We start from the raw sequence: 20,274 nt of genomic DNA on the forward strand, positions 1-20,274 counted from the left end.
AGCCTGACCGGCTGATTTCAAAATGGGAGAGGTGATTAATATGTAGGAAATCCAGTAGTGTGGTGGTGGGGGGGGGGCAGGCAAGGGGAAAGACAAGAAATAAAAGATGGCAGAGAGCCTTCTGCATCTCCTCCTTGCTCAGCAGAAGTCCCGAGCAGAAGGAAAAACTTAGGGAGAGGAGCCGATCTCTAGCCCTTTCTTGGGCTTGCTGATTCCCTCCATTTCCCCTCCCCAACTTCCCCCAACAGCACACGTCCTGACACCTACAAGCTCGTTACAGGATGATGACCTATATTTTTATCTTTTTTATGAGCATCAAACACACATCGTCTTGCAAGCACATGTGTTTTTCCCCTATTGACGTGTGAGTGCCTTTGATGGTAATTTATTGTAGGGTTGAGCAGCCAGGTCTTAATTGTACCCTAAAATTGCTTACCATTTTGATGCCTCCAAACCATCCCAAAATGTACCTTTTTCATACTGAAGGGTGTGGGGTAGTATTTTCTTTTCTTTTCTTTTCCTTTTTTTTTTTTTTTTTTACTGTCTTCTATGGTGGAATGTAGAGCTTAGAGAGAACACGAGAAGAAATTGCTCAGCTGGGTTTCAGGAATGCCTTGGTCCTCAGTTCCTAATTTTTGCAGTTAGGCTGTGCGAAGATTTTGCTCTTCTCAGCAAAAGTAAACTCAGATTTTCTTTCATGGTCAACCGTGGCTGTTCAGAGTAGCCAAGGAGTAGCTTCGACTCCAGTATTCGGACCCTTTCAGGAAATGTCCATGGTAGCCACTGTGTTTCTGGATAGGATTACAAAGGAGGATGTTGTGGGTTGATGTAGGAAGCTCTGACCATGGATGACAATGAACTCAAGGCATGTTGGGCCCTTCTAGAGTCATTCTGGAACAAATGCCACTTCTCAGAGTAAAAGAAAGATGAGGCATGGAATTCCAAGAACATAAATTTAGTCAAAGCGGCGCTCCGTTTTTAATTATAAGTTGAATTGGGGCCTAATAGCTGTCTTTGCCCTGGCTTCACTCTGTCCCTCCATACAATAACAGCATATTCCCTACGACACTCACATTCATAACAGGAGAATGAGTCAATGTTCCAGAACAACTAGGAATATAACCTGTGTCTCAAGAAAATACAGGAAGAAAAGGAGACTAAAATTCCTACCTCTCTTTCTGGAGAGGCCAGGGAGAATTTCCAATGTTGATCTAGGATATTGTGCTAGAAAGTGGCCTTTCCATGGATGGAGTCCTTTGCTAGCTCTTGTTACAGGCTCTCCATTCCAGCTGAGTTCATTTGTTCTCTGTCTCCCACATATGACACACAGCACACATGCTTGCTGGGACTTGTCTCCAAACATTTACACAGGTCAGTTACCTCCTTCCCCAACTCCAGGTTTGGTTTCTCTGTCCCCCCTGTTTAACCATGTCCATTTCCTCTTTACCTGATCCTAAACTCACTTCTCCTGGAAAATGTCCTTAATTAGCTTTAGCTGGCCCGAGGATGCCATTATTCTATAGTTTCCTAACATCGTCTTATTTCTTTTTTATCTCTGTGTTCTATTATCACTCCCAATGTCCCAGAAGAGACTTTGCACAGTGCCATCTGAATAAACCTGCTGACTCATAACTAATGTTGACCAACACCTCTGAAAGAACATAAAAAACTGTTTTCTGCTAAAGACCTTCTGATGAGAGATTTTATGCTCTTCCTTGGCCTCTCATTTTTACATCTATGCCAATGGAGTTGTGGAGATGTGAATATACTTGATAAAGATAGCAACTTCCATGATGGACTCAGTGTGTGGAATTTCATTTATCCTTAGACTACAAGACAGTTCTCAAACTTCAGGAAGTGAGTCCTTTTCTCTGGAAATTTCAAAGAGACCTGGCACATCAGTCTTACTGATTGATGGATGAATGGACTGCTATTTTTATTTATTTTTATGCTGGACTGAGACTTGAACTTGGCCCGAGCACTGTTACTTAGGTTTTTCACTCAAGGCTGGCACTCTGCCACTTGAGCCATAGCTCCACTCCTGGCTTTTGGCTGGTTAATTGGAGAGTCTCACAGACTTCCTTGCCCAATCTGGCTTTGAACTGTGATCCTCAAAACTCAGTCTCCTGAGTAGTCATCAGTCTAATTACTTGGCTCCTCATTACAGAGAGAGTAAAATCCAGTTGTTGGTTGGTCTTCAAGCCCACCATATTGAGATGACTTTTATTTATTTCTTCATCACATTACATCACCCAGACTACCCTTTAATGGGTCTGCTTGCGATTCTTGAACTTGTTGCATGTTCTTCTGCCACCAGACCTTTGCACATGCTGTTCTTTCCATTTGGAATTATTTCTTTCCTCATCCACTTACGAAGGTCTAACCCTCTATTTAAAGCCTGGCTTAAAAATCTCCTCCCAGAATACTTATGAGATCTCTAGTGACAATTATTTTTGTCTCTTCCCAGCTAGAGTGTCATATTACCTCAGCTTCTAATTATAGCATGGTTTTGTACTGGAATAGCTTATATATGTATTTGTCTGTTTTACTGTTTTGTTGGCTTTTGGAAGGTTGAGATTGTATATTTTTGAACTGTATATTCCTGTATGTCCCTATGCTTATCATAATGCTCTGTACACTAGTAGGTATTCGAGAAATAGAAGTTAATTTGGATAACAGAGCTGGTTGTGCTTATGCTGATTTTATTCTTACACTTGTTTCTCTAACCTGAATGGCACTGTTCTGTGCTGTCCAAAGCAGTCTCGGGGTAGTCTCCACCTCTAGCTATGATTAGAAGGGAGCATCTAAAATAATATGTGGAAGGGGTGACATTGTCCAAAAAAAGAAGTGAACTCATTACCAACTTATGAAATAATAGTACAACACATTAATAATAGTATAATACATTACTAGGAACAATAAAATTATAAAAAATAAAATAAAATGTGGATTGGAAGGTAAGATGAAAAAAGATGATCTTAACTGTCTTGAGATTAGCTTTCCTGCTTGGCACAAGGTGTTTAAAGGGATGTCTGATCGAGTCAGCTCAGGGAGAAGCCAGAAACAAGGGAGGGGGGGGGGGAAGGGGACATGGGGGAGGGGATGAGAGGAAAAAGGTTTTGTATGTCAGCAGGAAGCAAAGTATTTGCTTAAATGCATTCATTCTACCCTTCCTACTAAGTTTGCTTCTTTATGCTGCAGAAACATCACTGACATTTCTTTTCCTGTCAAGAGCTGATATTCCCATTTGCCAGTTGGTAGAGGTGAGGGGGATGGCTCTGTGTGTGTGTGTGTGTGTGTGTGTGTGTGTGCCGGTTCTGGGGCTTGAACCCAGGACCTGGGTGCTGTCCCTGAGCTAGTGTGCTTAAAGCTATATAGTGCTTTCCCACTTTGAGCCACAGTACCATTTCTGGCCTTATATGGTAAACTGGAGATGAGAGTTTCATGAACTTTCCTCCTTGAGTTGGCTTTGAACCTTGGTCTTCACCTCTCAGCCTCCTGAGTAAATAGGATATGAGCCACTGCTACTGAGTTGGGATCGCTTTTGACTACCTAAAATGACAAATATAAGCCTCCCAGGTCTTTTACCAATGCCTCCTTGTCACCTACCTATTCTATTCCTTCATTATCTCCGTTCTCTTGATCTCCAATTCTAAGATAAACCCTTACCCTCTGCAGCATTGATTCTCTGTGCTTATTGGTGTCTTGTTTTCTATTGGACAGGGAAGTTCCCATTCTGATGCCACTTGTTCTCTTAGCTGTCCATCCATACCAATGGCTTCCAGGTTTCATCTTACTGGTAAGCCAACTGACTTCAAAAAGTGATAATAAAGGGAAACAGAGAACCTATGAATTCTCTTAATTCCTTACTTTCCCTTGCCTTTGCTCCCGATCCTTCCCTCCTTCTACAGTCCTGTCCAAGTAATCTGTAAGGTTATAAGTGCTGCTTGCTCTAAGTTTTTGTGTATCTCCCCTGGATAAAACTTATATTTGAGGCTTTTTCTGAGTGGGAGTTCAGAAATTGGTCTAGCTGGAGATTCATTGTGGTTTTTGTTTTTTTTTTTGGGTCCGGTCATGGGGCCTGAACTCTGGGCTTGGGCGCTGTCCCTCAGCTCTTCAGCTCAAGGCTAGCGCTCTACCACTTGAGCCACAGCACCACTTCCGGCTTTTTTCTTTTTGCTTATGTGGTGCTGAGGAATCGAACCCAGGGCCTCGAGCATGCAAGGCAAGCGCTCTACCACTGAGCCACCTTCCCAGCCCTCATTGTGTGAAAACACAATGAAAATATGGAAGTCACTGGGTGCCAGTTGCTTGCACCCGTAATCCTAGCTACTTAGAAGGTTGGTATCTGAGGATCTAGGTTTGAAGCCAGCCAGAGCATTAAAATCTGTGACTTTGATCTCCAGTTAATCACCATAAAACCGGAAGTAGAGCTGTGGCTCAAGTAGTATAGACCAATCTTGAGTGAAAAAGCTGAAGGGCAGCACCCAGGTCCTAACTTTAACCCTCAGTACTGACACAATTTTTTTTTTATAAAGTGGACGTCTAATGAAGTACAAAATCAGGATTTCTCTCCTGGGTTAGTGATACCTCATTCTTGGCATTGCTTTCTCCCTGGTCCATCTCTCAGAACTTGATACAGATAAGTTTGTCTCATTCAGTGATGAGCAGTAATTTTAGTATTTACTAAAAATGTTAAGGAGCCTAGCTCTGGTGGCTTATACCTATAACCCTAGCTACTCAGGAGGCTGAGGTCTGAGGATCACAGTTTAAGGCCAGCCCTTGGCAAGAAAGTCTGTGAACCTCTTATATCCAATTAACCACCAAAAAGCTATAAGTGGAGCTGTGGCTCAAGTGGGTAGAGTGCTAGTATTGAGCACAAAGCCTCAGGAACAGTGCCCAGGCCCTGAGTTCAAGCCCCAGACTTGAGCTTGGTACACACACACACACACACACACACACACACTTATTCAAGTATATATTGTTACAACTAAATAGCTAGGAGAAACTGGAGCAAAGATGTTCTGTCAATTGGAGTTGAGGTTAAGAAGAACCTTTGTAGGAAAAGGTTCTGAGATGGGCTTTGATAGAAGACTAGGAAATAGAGACTAACGACAGCACACTAGAGGATAGCATTTTAGTCCTCCTAGAATTATTTTTTTCTTTAGCTTTTGTGAAGGGATTAAAGTTTTGTAAACTCTTCTACTAACGTAAGTGAAAATTTCAGGCCAACTGCAATCTAAGCTAATATCCAGTTAATATCTCAGAAATCAGAGAGCCTTATAGCCATGGGGAAGAGATGCCTCAGAAGACAGTTTCCATTCACCCTAGCTTTCTCTCTAGATGTCTTGCTCTAAAATGACCAACGACTGCCTCGGGCCTGAAGACAGGACTTGGGAGATCATCTCATCCATCTGGACTGCCTATCAAATGCAGGAAAAAGGCAACTAACACCATTATTCTAACTTCAGATAAAGGAGCCACACAACTTCTTTCCATCAGTTCAGTAACTAGCTCTAGCTAGGAGGATTAAAAAGTCCTAGGGTGTGAAGTTCTCTCCTTCTCCCTCTCCCCATCTCTCTTTCCTCCTCCTTTCTCCTCCTTCCTCCCTCCTGCCCTCCCTCCCTCCCTTCCTTCCTTCCTTTCTTCCTTCCTTCCTTTCTTCCTTCCTTCCTTCCGTCCTTCCTTCCTTCCTTCCTTCCCTTCCTCCCTCCCCCTTTCCTTCCTTCCTTCCTTCCTTCCTTCCTTCCTTCCTTCCTTCCTTCCTTCCTTCCTTCCTTCCTTCCTTCCTTCCTTCCTCCTCTTTCTTCCTTCTTTCCTCTCCCTTTCACTTCAAATGAGTAAGCCTTTGAGAAAGTGAAGATAAAGTTTATTCAACATTAGTGTTGAATGCAAATGGAATTTTGAGATCAATTTCCGTATGATTTCCTATCTAGATGACTAGCTAAGGGTGACTTTTCATATTGACATAGGATCAACCTTTATTCCTGATTTATGGATTATTCACACACTTTTGCTGACTCCATACTTCTATTGTCTTGGGCTAGACAGAAACATGGGAGTTAGAAATAGCACTGGTTATAGACTCCAATGGTCTGTGTGTTTGTATGGGTATCAGTGATTTTTGTGCAGACATCTATAGGTCAAGCAATGTAAGCTTATTTCACTTTTCATTTTCCTTTGCAATACAAATTAACATTTGTGGATCAGTTCAGAGGTGAGTTACCTGCAAGGCTTATGTTACTCTGGGTATCGTTCTACACCCACCATTTAGCATAGGACTTGGAACATGGTAGATGCTCAATAAATGAGAAAATCTTGTGTGCCTCACACCTATATGCTTGGAGTGTGAGCAGTGCCTCTTCCTCAGGGGCTAAGAGGATGTTATGCCATGCCAAGTGGAGGAATCAGAGATTAACCACAGGGCCTACGATCTGATCTCCCCAGATGAAGCAGGCAGCCGTAGGGCAGATTCCTTGTTGACTGTCCATCCCATCTGTGGCAGCATCTCACCATAATACCTAGGGCCCAGGTCAGGGCATGGGAGGAGGCAGGTCCTGACTATCAGGACAGACATCTTATTCCAAACTGCAGATGTCAGATGTCCCAGATGTGGCCAGGCTCCCAGCGCACTGACCTGCAGGGCACAGCTGCGGGGGGGGGGGGGAGGGCCACTGGTAGCATGAGTCATGAGGAATGTGGAGCTGGTTGTTTGAGAGTTTCACTCTGGGGAGAAGTCAGCTCCCCATGCCTGCCTTTTCTCTAATGGCATCTCTCAGTGAAGAGCCTAGAACCAATTACTTGAAGAAGGCAGACTTTTGAATGGTGGTGATGGACAAAGCATTTATATGGGTTTTGATAGCCAGAAGAGCATCACAGAGTATTTCACTAGAAAAGAAATTTGAGAGCTCCTTTTCACCATATGTCTACCCCCATCCCAGAGAAATAAAACATCTCTACTTCTTGAGGAGTTCCTGGAAGTTAGAAAACTTCCTGGCTGGGAAGGTGGCTCAGTGGTAGAATGCTTGCCTTGCATGCCTGAGGCCCTGGGTTCGATTCCTCAGCACCACATATGCAGAAAAAAAAAAGCCAGAAGTGGCGCTGTGGCTCAAGTGGTAGAGCGCTAGCCTTGAGCTGAAGAGCTCAGGGACAGCGCCTAGGCCCAGAGTTCAGGCCCCACGACTGGACCCAAAAAGAAAAAGAAAACTTCCTATGTCAGAAGAAGAAAATGAGTATTATTTTGTTATTTGGACATCATCTTTCTTTTTTTTTGGGGGGGGGGGTCCAGTCGTGGGGCCTGAACTCTGGGCCTGGGTGCTGTCCCTGAGCTCTTTAGCTCAAGGCTAGTGCTCTCCCACTTTGAGCCACAGCACCACTTCTAGTTTTCTGGTGGTTAATTGGAGAGAAGAGTCTCAAGAACTTCCCTGCTCCGTCGGGCTTTGAACCGTGATCCTCAGACCTCAGCCTCATGAGTAGCTAGGATTATAGGCGTGAGCCACCGGCGCTTGGCTCTTTATTCTCTTTAAGTAGGTGTACAAAGGAGTTGTATTCAACAAAGCAGTTTATGAACACAATGTATCTTGATTAGTGACATCCCTTTCAACATTTTCACCTCTCCTCCCAACCCTACCTCTTCCCTCACTTTTATGAATCTTGTAGGCTATACATTGAATTTTTTACTTCATTCTTCCCCCTCCTTTCCTTGATTGATCTACCCTCCTTCCCTTGACCCCACATTAACTCTTTCAAGTATGTTTCCTAGTGTTCATTTTGTTGAACTATGATTTTCCCTTGTCTAAGGAGCCACGCTAGGTTCTCCCCTGAACTTACTGTATCTTATTTAATACATTTGCATACACTTGCATACCCAATGTATTTACTCATATAGTTATAAACTAATTTTAGCTTCTACATATAAGAGTCAACATGCAACTTCTGTCTCTCTGGGCCTGACTTATTTCATTTAACATAAGTTTTTTTTTTATTGTGAGAATACTGTACAGAGAAGTTACAATTACATGGGCAAGATAATGAGTACATTTCTTATCAAGCATTGTAGCCTCCTCCTTTGTTTCCCCCTCCCATCCCATCCTCTCCCCGCCTCCCCACCCAACCCTCCTCCCCCCCACCAAAGTTGTAAAGTTCGTTTTCGACATAACGACTTGTATGTCTTTTACAAGCCTTTCTATTTCTTTGCAAATGATGCAATAATCATTTTTTCTAATGGATGAGTAAAATTCCATTGTGTATGTATACTGTACTGTATTTTCTCTTTCTTTCTTTCTTCTTTCTTTCTTTCTGTCTTTCTGTCTTTCTGTCTTTCTGTCTTTCTGTCTTTCTGTCTTTCTCTTTTTTTGCTGGTCATGGGGCCTGAACTCTGGGCCTGGGTGCTATCCCTCAGCTCTTCAGCTCAAGGCTAGTGCTCTACCACTTGAGCTACAGCACCACTTCCAGCTTTTTCTACTTATGTGGTGCTGAGGAATCGAACCCAGGGCCTCATGCATGCAGGGCAAGCACTCTACCACTGAGCCACCTTCCCAGACCCATGTACACTGTATTTTGACGTAAGTTGTATTGCATATTTTGGGGATTATTATTTTTTCTTTTTTTGGGGGGGGGTCTGGTTGTGGGGCCTGAACTCTGGGCCTGGGCGCTGTCCCTCAGCTCTTCAGCTCAAGGCTAGCACTCTACCACTTAAGCCACAGCGCCACTTCCGGCTTTTTTCTTTTTGCTTATGTGGTGCTGAGGAATCGAACCCAGGGCCTCATGCATGCAAGGCAAGCACTCTACCACTGAGCCACCTTCCCAGCCCCTGGGATTATTCTTACTGTTCCCTACCCCTTACACACTTCATCCCACTGTTAAGTTTCGTCCAATCTAGCCTGCAATGTAGAGCCCATGATCGAGGTAGTAGAAGCACAGTGCAGATTCTCCAAGCTATTTTTCCCCATCCCTCAGGGAGTCTTCAACTCTACTCCCCTCAAAGCTCTGCTCTGCCTATTGCATAGTGGTGGACAATAATAGCAGGTGCAGAGAAGTCCTCACTCTTGGAGCCTACTCGAGAGGGGACCTATGAATCTTGTAAATATGATGACATAGGCAATGACAGACTCTTCAGTCGCCTGGTAGTCTGTAATTGAAGCCAGGAATTCAGCACACGCTCAGACACACCCAATCTTCGCTGTGGGTTCCCAGAAGCCAGTTCTTGTATAGCCACTAGGCTGGGAGAACCCTCACTTAACCAATCCTCCCTGACAAGCTCAAGGCCTTTGAGCTGAAGCCTACATTTTCCAAACAGAAATCATTTTTATTCCTCTATTTGCATTTTCAGTGGTGTCTGAATTGTCACATCTGGTTATGTTCAGTTACTCAATTCTCCTGTAAGTGAGTCCAAACTCTGTGACTGCATTATGAGAAATCTTTTCCTTTTGGTTTAACTGAAATTTTCTTTTTGTCATAATCAGTCTAAAAAATTAATCAAGCCAGCAAACTTCTACCTGGCTCTGAAGCCCCAGGCAAACAGGTTGGAGCTTTTTCCTGCTGTTCTCAACCTCTCTCTATAATGAGATGCTTTGTTTCCATGAATCGGCCCTCTTCCAGACTTCTAGACTCTATGACAGGACATTTCTTCCCTCCCTCTGCCTCCAGGCAGGACTGAACTTAACTCATCTCTTACTGAAGGGTGTCTCCTTTAGACCTTGTTCCGAGATTTCCTGAATCTTTGACCTCTTTCAGTTAAAAGTGCACACTAGAGTGCTTCTGTCATCTAATCTCATCTTAATTTCCTAAAGTAATTCTAGCTCATTCCTTTTCACTGTCTCTGCTCTACTTTCCAACTGGATGTGTTTTCATTCTTTTATCATGCTCTTTTGAGAGCAAATGTCAATTTGATTCCATATCTTCCTTATACCAGAAGGAGAAAATTAGTATTATTGAAATATTCCTCATTTCCTGGCATTGTTGACCTAAACTCTATGCTTTATTCCCGCTACTGGTATTGTGCCCTACCCCCACATCTCATCCTTGCTGTGGACTGAGACTCCAAATACCAGTTTTCCCCATTTGAGATGCCTTTCCCTCTCTTATCATTCCTGATTTTCCATTACTTCCAAACCCTGTTCCCTTGTCCCTTTCTAGATTGTATTTCTTCGTTTTGCATTTCTTCTCTATCCCTAAGCCTTCTGAATTCTCTTAGCAACAACATAAAGAACTTTATTCAGTTGGCCTCAAGGTCTGCCCTTGCCTCACTGTCTCCAAATATGAATTATGGATGAGAAAACTCCCCGAGGGGCATGCAAGGAGCCAGCAGTGTGGTGTAGGGAGATGTGTAATAACTTGAAAGTCAGCAATTTGGATGTTGTACAGTGAGTCTTCAACCTTGGACAATTCATGACTTTTGTGGACTTTCAGTGGAATTACTTGTACAAATATTAAATTAATCCCTCTGTAAGAGTGCTTTAATTTGAGAAACTACAACTTTATGCTTCCCTTTGTTGGCCTCTTCCAGTAGCATGGACAGAACTCTATCAGCAAAGAAATCACAGACTTGGAGATGAATGAAAGACATAATTGATAGAGAAAAATCTCCATTTTAATATGAAATTATTGTAGTGTTGATGATTGGGAACATGTAGTGAGGAAGGGAGAGGGCTTCCTTATCTTCTTGCAATCTTTTTATTTTTTTTGGTACCTGCCCTGAAGATTGAACTCAGGGACTGAGTTGTCCTTGAGCTTTTATACTGAAGGCTAGCACTCTACCATTTGAGTCACAACTCCACTTTTGGCTTTTTTGGTCACTAGTTGGAAATAATAGTCTAATGGACTTTCTTGCCTGGGCTGGTTTTGAACTATTATCCTTAGATCTCAGTCTCCTGAGTAACTAGGATTACAGATATGAGCCCCAGTACCCAGCTTCCCCTTGCAATCTTATAGAACTTGCTTTGATATGCTTTAAAGGTTGGAGAGGTTGCTATTGCTGAAGACCTGAGTCCTCTACACAATGGTCATTGGGCATGTGTAAGAGATAGCATGTTTTACAGTGGAGAGACCATCCCACTGTGGAGAAGATAGCCCACTGTGGTTCAAGTCACCAAAGAAAGAGCCTACATTGTTTCACTATTTCTCTCTTAGAACCTTCCAAGTCCTACACAAATAGAAAAGAATACAATTTCTGCCTACACCCAAGAAGTTTTCATTTTCTAAATGGAATTTGTTTCTTCTATGATATGTTGGTCATTATGCTTTGTAACAATCCCTGTAAAATAAAAGGCCACAAAATCAGTGAAGTTATGTGATCTCATGTGTGTGTGTGTGTGTGTGTGTGTGTAAGAGAGAAAGACAAAAAGAGACAAAGAGAAAGACAGAGAGAGAGACTCATATTATTACCATTGAGAATTTAGAAATGTAATACTGATCATGCTACTTACTCTAAGCAGGAACAGGATCACATTGTATTGGTTTGTTTTTTTTTAAGTTTTTAAATTATATTTAAGTAGTTATACAAATGTGTTTTAGTTCAATACGTCAACTTGTAAGTACAATGCCTCTTGATCAATGTTTATCCCTTTCATTGGTCTCCTCCATCTCTCCAAACCCCATCCACTGCCTCAAGTTCTCTAGTTCCATTTTCACATATGTACATTAAATATTGTGACCTACAGAATCACATTGTCCCAAGCAGCTAGGAAACTTGTATTTCTTTCTTTCTGTTTTGTCAGTCGTGACCCTTGATCTCAGGACCTAGGCACTGTCCCTGGGCTCTTTCGCTCAAGGTTAACATTCTACTACTTTGAGACACTGCTCCACTTCTGGTTTTCTGATGATTAATTGGAAATAAGAGTCATGGGCTCAGAATGATGAGACAAAGGACAAGGGGAGAACCCATGCAACATTGATATATATAAGACAATATGTTGGACACAATCTGTACAAATTGGAGGGGGATTGGAGAAGGAAAGAGGGAGAAAATTGAGGGAAGGGGTAACAAGGCTGACAAGAAATGTACTCATTACCTTACTTATGTAACTGAAACCCATCTGTACATCACCTTGACAATTAAAAAAAAAAGAATCATGGACTTTCCTGCACACATTGGCTTGAAACCATGATCCTCAGATCTCAGCCTCCCCGAGTAGCTAGGATTACAGGAGTGAGCTGCCAGTGCCCTGCTGCAACTTGGAATTTTTAAAGGAGCCCTAAAGAGTTAAAGAGAAGAAAGATAAAATTAAGGGCTGGGAAGGTGGCTCAGTGGTAGAGTGCTTGCCTTGCATGCCTGAGGCCCTGGGTTCCATTCCTCAGCACCACCTAAGCAAAAAAAGAAAAAAAAAGCTGGAAGGGGCACTGTGGCTCAAGTGGTAGAGTGCTAGCCTTGAGCTGAAGAGCTGAGGGACAGCGCCCAGGCCCAGAGTTCAGGCTCCACGACCGGACCCAAAAACAAAACAAAACAAATTAAATATCTACTATATGTTAAGTATTATGTGATGTACTTATTTACCATATATGTCTAAAAATACAGGAAAAACGTATCATCCCAAAATGATTCTCAGAAAAAAGTGCTTTATATTGGAATCCTTACAAGTTACCATATCATGTGATTATTTCTCAATTCTTGGAAAAGATATATTAGCTGGCAAAAACTAAAAACAAAACAAAACACAAACAATATCTTCCCTCCCTCCAGCAACAGAAAAACCATAATCAATACTAGTTTTGATTGCTTATAAAGTCCACTTGATGGAATCTGGTTGGATTTTGCTTTTTGTTTTTAAAGCAGATTTCAGTTTCTGGGAACATGACAAGCCAGGTTATTTGAATCAGCTTTCTTGCTGAAAACAACTAAAAAATGCTGAATAAAATATTTAAAACATCTTAAAAGCATCAAAGAGCTGACAAGAGAGCATAGACATAGCTAGCCAAACTCTAATGAAAAGTGAAAACTCAAAGTGCTAAGTGGAAAAGAGAAGGCTACTTTTAACCAGAAGGCATTTTACTGATAAAAGCAAACTTGAACTCTGGTTTTGATGGCTGGCCTCAGAAGCTAAAATTCAAAGCTGGCCCCAAATGGATGGTATGATGGGAGACCTTCCTCTAATAAAACTGAAAAAAAAAAAAAACCAACAGAGGATAGGGCACCCTTAGGTGCTGCCTCCCCAAAGGACTTTAAGAGAGTTTCTTTAGTGCTGAATAGAGCAAAGGGCCAGTTCAAGCCAGAGTGATTTACAACCCAAATTTATTTTAAGTAGGAAGCCAAAGAAAACCTCAAACTTCAAATTTGGTTTGAAATTAATCTAGACTTGCACTTGCCACAGCAAAAGCTAGCAAATCTTCCCACAGTGAAGACACTTCATCCTAAGCTGCAAAACTCTTGACAAGTAACTCTTCAAAGGCCATAAAGCAAGAATATGTGGGGAGAAGCCAGCAGGAAGAGAATCACCAAAAACAAAGCAGCAGGCACAGATTCACAGATCTAAAATAGTGTGTGCGTGTGTGTGTGTGTGTGTGTGTGTGTGTGTGTGTGTCTGTGTGTGTGTGTATTCAGAGCAAAACAACATAAGGACAGGAGAAAATACTTTAGAATGGATTTTCTTAATGGAAAATATCATACTTGAAATGGGTATTTTTGCTGACTGGACTTACTAAGCAAATTGGACAATGCAGAAGAAAAGATTAGTGGATGTGAAAACATAAAAAAAAGATACATCTTGGCACTGGTGGGTCACACCTGTAATCCTAGTTACTCAGGAGGCTAACGTCTGAGGATTGTGGTACAAGCTAACCCTGGGAAGGAAATTCCAGAGACTATTATCTCCAATTAACCACCAGAAAACTGGAAGTGGAGCTGTGGCTCCAGTGGTAGAGTACTAGCTTTGAGCAAAAACTCAGGAACAGCATCTAGGCTCTGAGTTCAAGTCCCAGGACCAGCAAACACACACACATACACACACACACACACACACACACACACACACACAATCATACTGAGAGAAAAAATACTAATAAAAAATTAAGAAAGAGCCTCAGTGGAGCTTAAGTGGTAGAGTACTTGCTTACCATGTCTGAGGCCCTAGCCTCAATCCTTACTCAGAAAGAATAAGAAAAGAAAGAGCTTTGATAATTTGGGCAATGTCAAATCATTTGACATCTTCTGTGATGGGACAGAAAAAGGTATTTCATCAAAGAATGGTTAATTTCACTGTACCTTAAGAAAAAACTGTAAACCTACATATTTGAGAAGTACAATGACCATTATCCACTTTAAAATAACTATAGTAATATACAGTAATTATAACAGATTGTTAAAATATTCAAAAACAACTAAAGGAAACATTAAATATAAAAATAATAATTATTAGAAATATTTTATCTGGTGGTTGGGGATTTAGCACAGTGAAAGAGCACTTGACTGGCAAGTACAAGGCCCTGAGCTTTGTGAAAAAAAGAAAGAAGGAAAGAAAGAAAGAGAGAAAAAACAGAGAGGGAAAAAAGGAAGAAAGAGAGAGAGAAAGGAAAGGAGGAAGGAAGGAAGGAAGATAAGAAGGAAGGAAATAAATATTTTATCTAAATGAATGTAAGATAAAAGATATCAAAATAAAATTTTGGAAATATTGAAAGAAAAACACATACAAGCCTGGAATCTACATCTGATTAAAAGAGTTCTTCAAAATGAAGAATTTTTATCCAGAAAAACAGTATCTAAATAAATTCTGAGTGTTCAAAGTGTTTTTTCTTTCTTTCTTTTTCTCTTTCTTTCCTTCCTTCCTTCCTTCCTTCCTTCCTCCCTTCCTTCCTTCCTTCCTCCCTTCTTTCTGTCTTTCTTTCTTTCTTTCTTTCTCTTTCTTTCTTTCTTTCTTTCTTTCTTTCTTTCTTTCTTTCTTTCTTTCTTTCTTTCTTTCTTTCTTTCTTTCTTTCTTTCATCAGTCGTGAAGCTTGAGCTCTGGGCCTTGGCACTGTCCCTGAGCTCTTTTTGCTCAAGGCTAGCACTCTGCCACTTGAGCAACTTCACTTCCTGCTTTTACTGTGATTTAACTGGAGACAGAGTCTTGCCAACTTTCCTACCCTTACAGACTTCCCTGACCAGGGTGGGTTCAAACTGCAATCCTCAGATCTCAGCCTCCTGAGTGGCTAGGATTACAGACATGAGTCACTGGCACCCAACTGAAAGGTTTTTAGATTGAAGAAAAATGATACTAAGTGGAAATTTGTACCTATCAGAGTTTCCAAGTTATGAATATGTGGGTAAATATTAGAAGACCTTTCTTTGTTTTAAAATTTTCTTTAGAATATAACTGGCTATTTAAAACAAAATGAATATGTTATGTTGTAGGGTATATAAAAATTCATCAGAACAAGATGTATGATGACAGTAGCATAAATGAAATGGCAGTAAACTGATGTAGCATCCTTACTTTCATTATATGTGAAAGTTCTGTTAATTAGCCTGGAGCTCAGCAGGCCAACATCTGTAATCCTCGCTACTCAGGAGGCTGAAATCTGAGGACCAAGGCTCAGAGCCAGCTCAGGCAGGAAAGTTCATGAGACTCTTTTTTGGGGGGGGGAGGGGAGTCTGGTCATGAGGCCTGAACTCTGAGCCTGAGCGCTGTCCCTCAGCTCTCAGCTCAAGGCTAGCACTCTACCACTTGAGCTACAGCTCCACTTCTGGTTTTTTTCTTTTCGCTTATGTGGTATTGAGGAATCGAACCCAGGGCCTCAGGCATGCAAGGCAAGCTCTCTACCACTGAGCCACCTTCCCAGCCCCCTCCATGAGACTCTTATCTCCAGTTAACCAACAAAACTCTAGAAGTAGAGCTATGGCTCAAATGGTAGTATGCTAGTCATACTAACAAGAGTACAAGACCCTGACTTCAAGCCCCAGTACCAGCACAAAAAAAGAAAAAAGAATATGATTATCAAATAGATGTTGATACATCAAGATGCATATTGTAAACAACAGAGTAACCACTTAAAATGCAAAATGATATGTTGTAGCTCTGAAGCCAATTGCGAAGATAAAAATGGGATGTTTAAATTTAGTTAATCCAAAAGAAGAAAAGGAAACAAAGAAAAGATGGAATGAACTGAATTAATCTCAACTATGTTGATAACTACATTAAATATAAATGGTCTAATCCCAAAATTAAAAGCTAAAAGTTGTCAGACCAGGTCCCAGTGGCTCATGCCTGTAATCTTAGCTACTTAGGAGGCTGAGGTGTGAGGATCTTGGTTTGAAGCCAGCCCAGTCAGGAAAGTCTGTAAAACTTTTATTTCCAATTAACTAACAAAAATGATGGAAATGAACCTATGGATCAATTGGTAGAATGAGAGCCTTGAGCACAAAAACTCAGGGATGCACCCAGGTCCTGTATTCAAGCCCCAGGATCAGTGCATGTGAGCACGTGTGTACGCACCACACACACACACACACACACACACACACACACACACACACACACACACACACACACACTAATCCAACCATGTTTTCTACAGGAAAGACATTTTAATTGTAGAGCAACATATTGGTTAAGAGTAAAAAGCAGCTGGGTGCCAGTGACTCACACATGTAATCCTATTCAGGAGGATATGAGGATCAACGTTCAAAACCAACCTGGACCAAAAAGTTCATGAGACTCTTATCTCTAATAAACTACTTTGAAAAAGCCAGAAGTTGTGTAGTGGTGGAGTGCTAGCCTTAAGCACAAAGAGACTCGGGGACAGCACCAGGCCCTGAGTTCAAGCTCTAGGACTGGCAAAAAATAAAAATAAAAAGAGTAAAAAGGTAGGAAATGATGAGGTATACAATCACAATTCATAAGAAAGCAGGAGAAGCTGTGTTAATCTCAGAGAAAATAGACCTCGGTACATGGAATAGTAAGAGAGATAAACATGATGCTTCATGATGATAAAAGATTCAGATCATCAAGAGGACATAATAATAAATAATTATCAAGTTACATGTAGCTCCAAGAAGCAAAACTACCATAACTGCAAAGAGAAATCAACAACAAAAAAAGATTTGCAAAAAAAAGATTTGTAACTCTTTTCTAAAGAATCTGGAGAATAAGTAGTCAAATAGCATTAAGGTTTTAGTTTGTTTGAAAAACAAAACTAATCAACCTAAGAAGCTGTTAGGTTTGGTCAGAAAAGAGTGTGAGATTCCATCTCTAAAATAATGTAAGGCTGAAGGTGTGGATCAAGTGGTAGAGTACCATCCTAGCCAGTGTAAGACCCCAGTTCAAAACCCAATACAGCCAAAAAGAAAATCCCAGACAATATTAAAATATATGAAATACAATTAAAACAGTCCCTAGCCAGGTGCTGGTGGCTGAAAACTATATTCCTAGCTACTCAGGAGGCTGAGGTCTAAGGATCCAGGTTCACAGTCAGCTTGGGAAGAAAAGTGTATGATACTCTGTCCTCCAATTAACCAGTAAAATATCAGAAGTATATGTGTGCCTCAAGTGGTAGACCACCAGCCTTGAGTGGAAAAAGCCAAGTGAAAGTGTAAGGCCATGAGTTCAAGACGTGTGTGTGTGTGTGTGTGTGTGTGCATGTGCGTGTGCATGTATACTTATGTATGTGCGTGCATGTGTGCGTACACACACACACACACACACACACACACACACACACACCCCAAAACAATATTTAAAGGAAAATTCGTATCTGTGAATGGTTATATTAAAAAAGAAGAATGTCTTAAATCAATGAACTAAGATTCTATTTTAAGGACCTATGAAAAGATGTACAAAATAAATCTAAAGTAAGTAGAAAGATGAGATAGTAAAGATTTGAGTGGAAATCAATGAAATAGAAAACAGACAAACAATAGAGAAAATCGATGATACTGAAAGTGGTGCCATTGAACGAGCTAATAAAATTGATAAACCTCTAGCTAGATTGATTGTGAAAAACAGAGAAGACACAGATTACAACTATCAAGAATAAAACAGGAGAGACTAGAGATTCAAAAAGGTTTTCAAAGAGAACATTATGAGCAACTTTATATCAACAAATTTGACAACTTAGATGAAATGAACAAATTCCTGAAAGACACAAAAGATACCAAAAACTGGCACTTAAAATGTGAACAACCCAAGCTCTATTCTTTTTGTTCCCCACTTGGGCAGTTGCTTTCCTAGCAACTAGGAAACTGGTACACACAATTGTGCTCGGCCATGGAAAATATTAAACATTAAAACTTGACCAAAGACAAAATACCCAGACGGATGCTTCTCAAACTTTAGTGTACCTATGAAACACTTCTGGACTATGTTTAAATGTGGCCCCTTATACAGGAGGTCTGGGGCAAGAACTGAGATTCTGTTATTTTTATAAAGTTCTGAGTATACAAATATTGCTGATCATAAACCATTCTCTTAACTGAAAATTCCTTGACTGTATAAGAGATTTGTGAATAAGTAAGAATAAAACAAGCTGTGGTGTGGTAGCACCCATGTGTAGTCTCAGCTACTCAGAAAGGTGAGGTAGAAAGGTGGAATTCAGGACCAGCCTAGATAGCAGAAGGAAATCAAAAGGAAAGAAAAAGATAATAACATGAGCCACCAGTGCTCATTTTTCTATTTGATTCGTCAATTTTTACATATCATCAGATTAGAACAAGTTTGTTTTAGCTTTAATCTATGTGTCATAAAATTTAATTTTTTCTTAAAAAAGGAACACAGCCAGGAGCTGGTGGCCCAGGCCTGGAATCCTCAACCATGTTTCATTTTATATATTATTTAATAATATAAAAACATAATAAACAGACACAGTAGGAGAGAGGACAGAGAGAGAAAGAGTGAGAGAGAAAGTATTACTCAAGCAGCATAGCTATTTGTCCGAACTGGCTAAACAAAAGAACCATTCCTTCCTAAAACTATAGCAAAAACAAAAGCCAGGGTTGGAGTTTGAATGAAGAGTTTATTCTGGAAGGGTATTCAAATTTTTTTTTCTCAGTCTCCTTATTAACAACTACTATTACCACTCGTTGTGAATAGACTCCATGAGGCTACCAGAAGGTTGATAATAAAGAAGCATTAGACATCAGACTTACCCTATGAGGCATGAGTCAGGAAGAATGAAACAAACCAGGACATCACACAGACTAAGCAAACCCAGTCTCCCCAATTGCTATCTATCCTCAAGGAGCTCAGACTTAATTTGCCCCAATGCCAGACTGGTCTACCTCCTCAAAACCTGCTCTTTCTTTTGGAGACACTGTTTCAGTTGGGAACACCCGGTTTCCTGTCCCAGAAGCGCAGTTATCAATCTCAACTTTCTCTCCCTTTCTCTTCTCCATCGTTATTTAAATGGCTGAAGGCTCTGAATGTTAACCATTTCTGAATCCCATCTTAGGAGGAATGGCCTTCATTGGCGGGAGTCTAACCAATTAGTCCTAGAGCTTAGCATCTCATAGTAAGGAGTGCCCTGAGGCTACCGTGGCATTTCTGAGTGAAATACTTAACAAATAAAACCAGGCATTTGTCTTCATCCTTCTATCTACAGGAAATTGACTCCTGCTGAAGATTGTTGTGTATGTTGCCCCAAGTTGCCTCAAGTGGCACATTGAAAAAGGAGACTGAAGCTGGATGCTGGTGGCTCACTCCTGTAATCCTAGCTGCCTAGGAGGCTGAGATCTGAGGGTTGCAGTCCAAAGCCAGCCTGGGCAATTAATTACCAATTAATCACCAAAAAAATTCCAGAAGTGGAGCTGTGGCTTAAGTGGTAGAAGGCTAGCAAAACTAAACTAAACAAACAAAAAACCCCAAAGTTCAGGGACAGCACTCAGGCCCTGAATTCAAACCCTAGGACCAGAAAAAAAAAAAAAAAAAAAAAAGGAGTCAAGAGGCCCAAAAGACATGTATTTGTGTTCCCAGGAAATTTTGGTTTGGGGATAGTCAGCTGCCAAGGTTTTGTAAGCAGACAACTGGAAAGATGAACTTGATTATTCAAATAAAATAAAATTGATACCTAAATTACCAGGATAATTTGCCTCCTTGTGGCCTAGGGCAACTTGCCCCCATACTCTAGGGACCACAGGAAACCTGAAGGCCATAATTACCTGTGAGAAACAGAATGAAGTATCTGCAGAATAGGAAATGAGAACAGATTGGTCAAAGTGGCAAATGTGACAGGCAAAGTATTAACCCAGGCTGGGGGCATGTCAGGGGAGCAAATTTTGACTGATCTCTAAAAACATTCTCAAAATTTGCTTGATTTATTCCCAAATTATTTAACAACCACTTAACCAGATGTTTCTTAAAAAAAAAAAAAATT

Source organism: Dipodomys merriami, unplaced genomic scaffold (assembly GCF_024711535.1).
Source record: "Dipodomys merriami isolate MVZ:Mamm:240054 unplaced genomic scaffold, mDipMer1.0.p SCAF_10, whole genome shotgun sequence".
NCBI lineage: Eukaryota > Metazoa > Chordata > Mammalia > Rodentia > Heteromyidae > Dipodomys > Dipodomys merriami.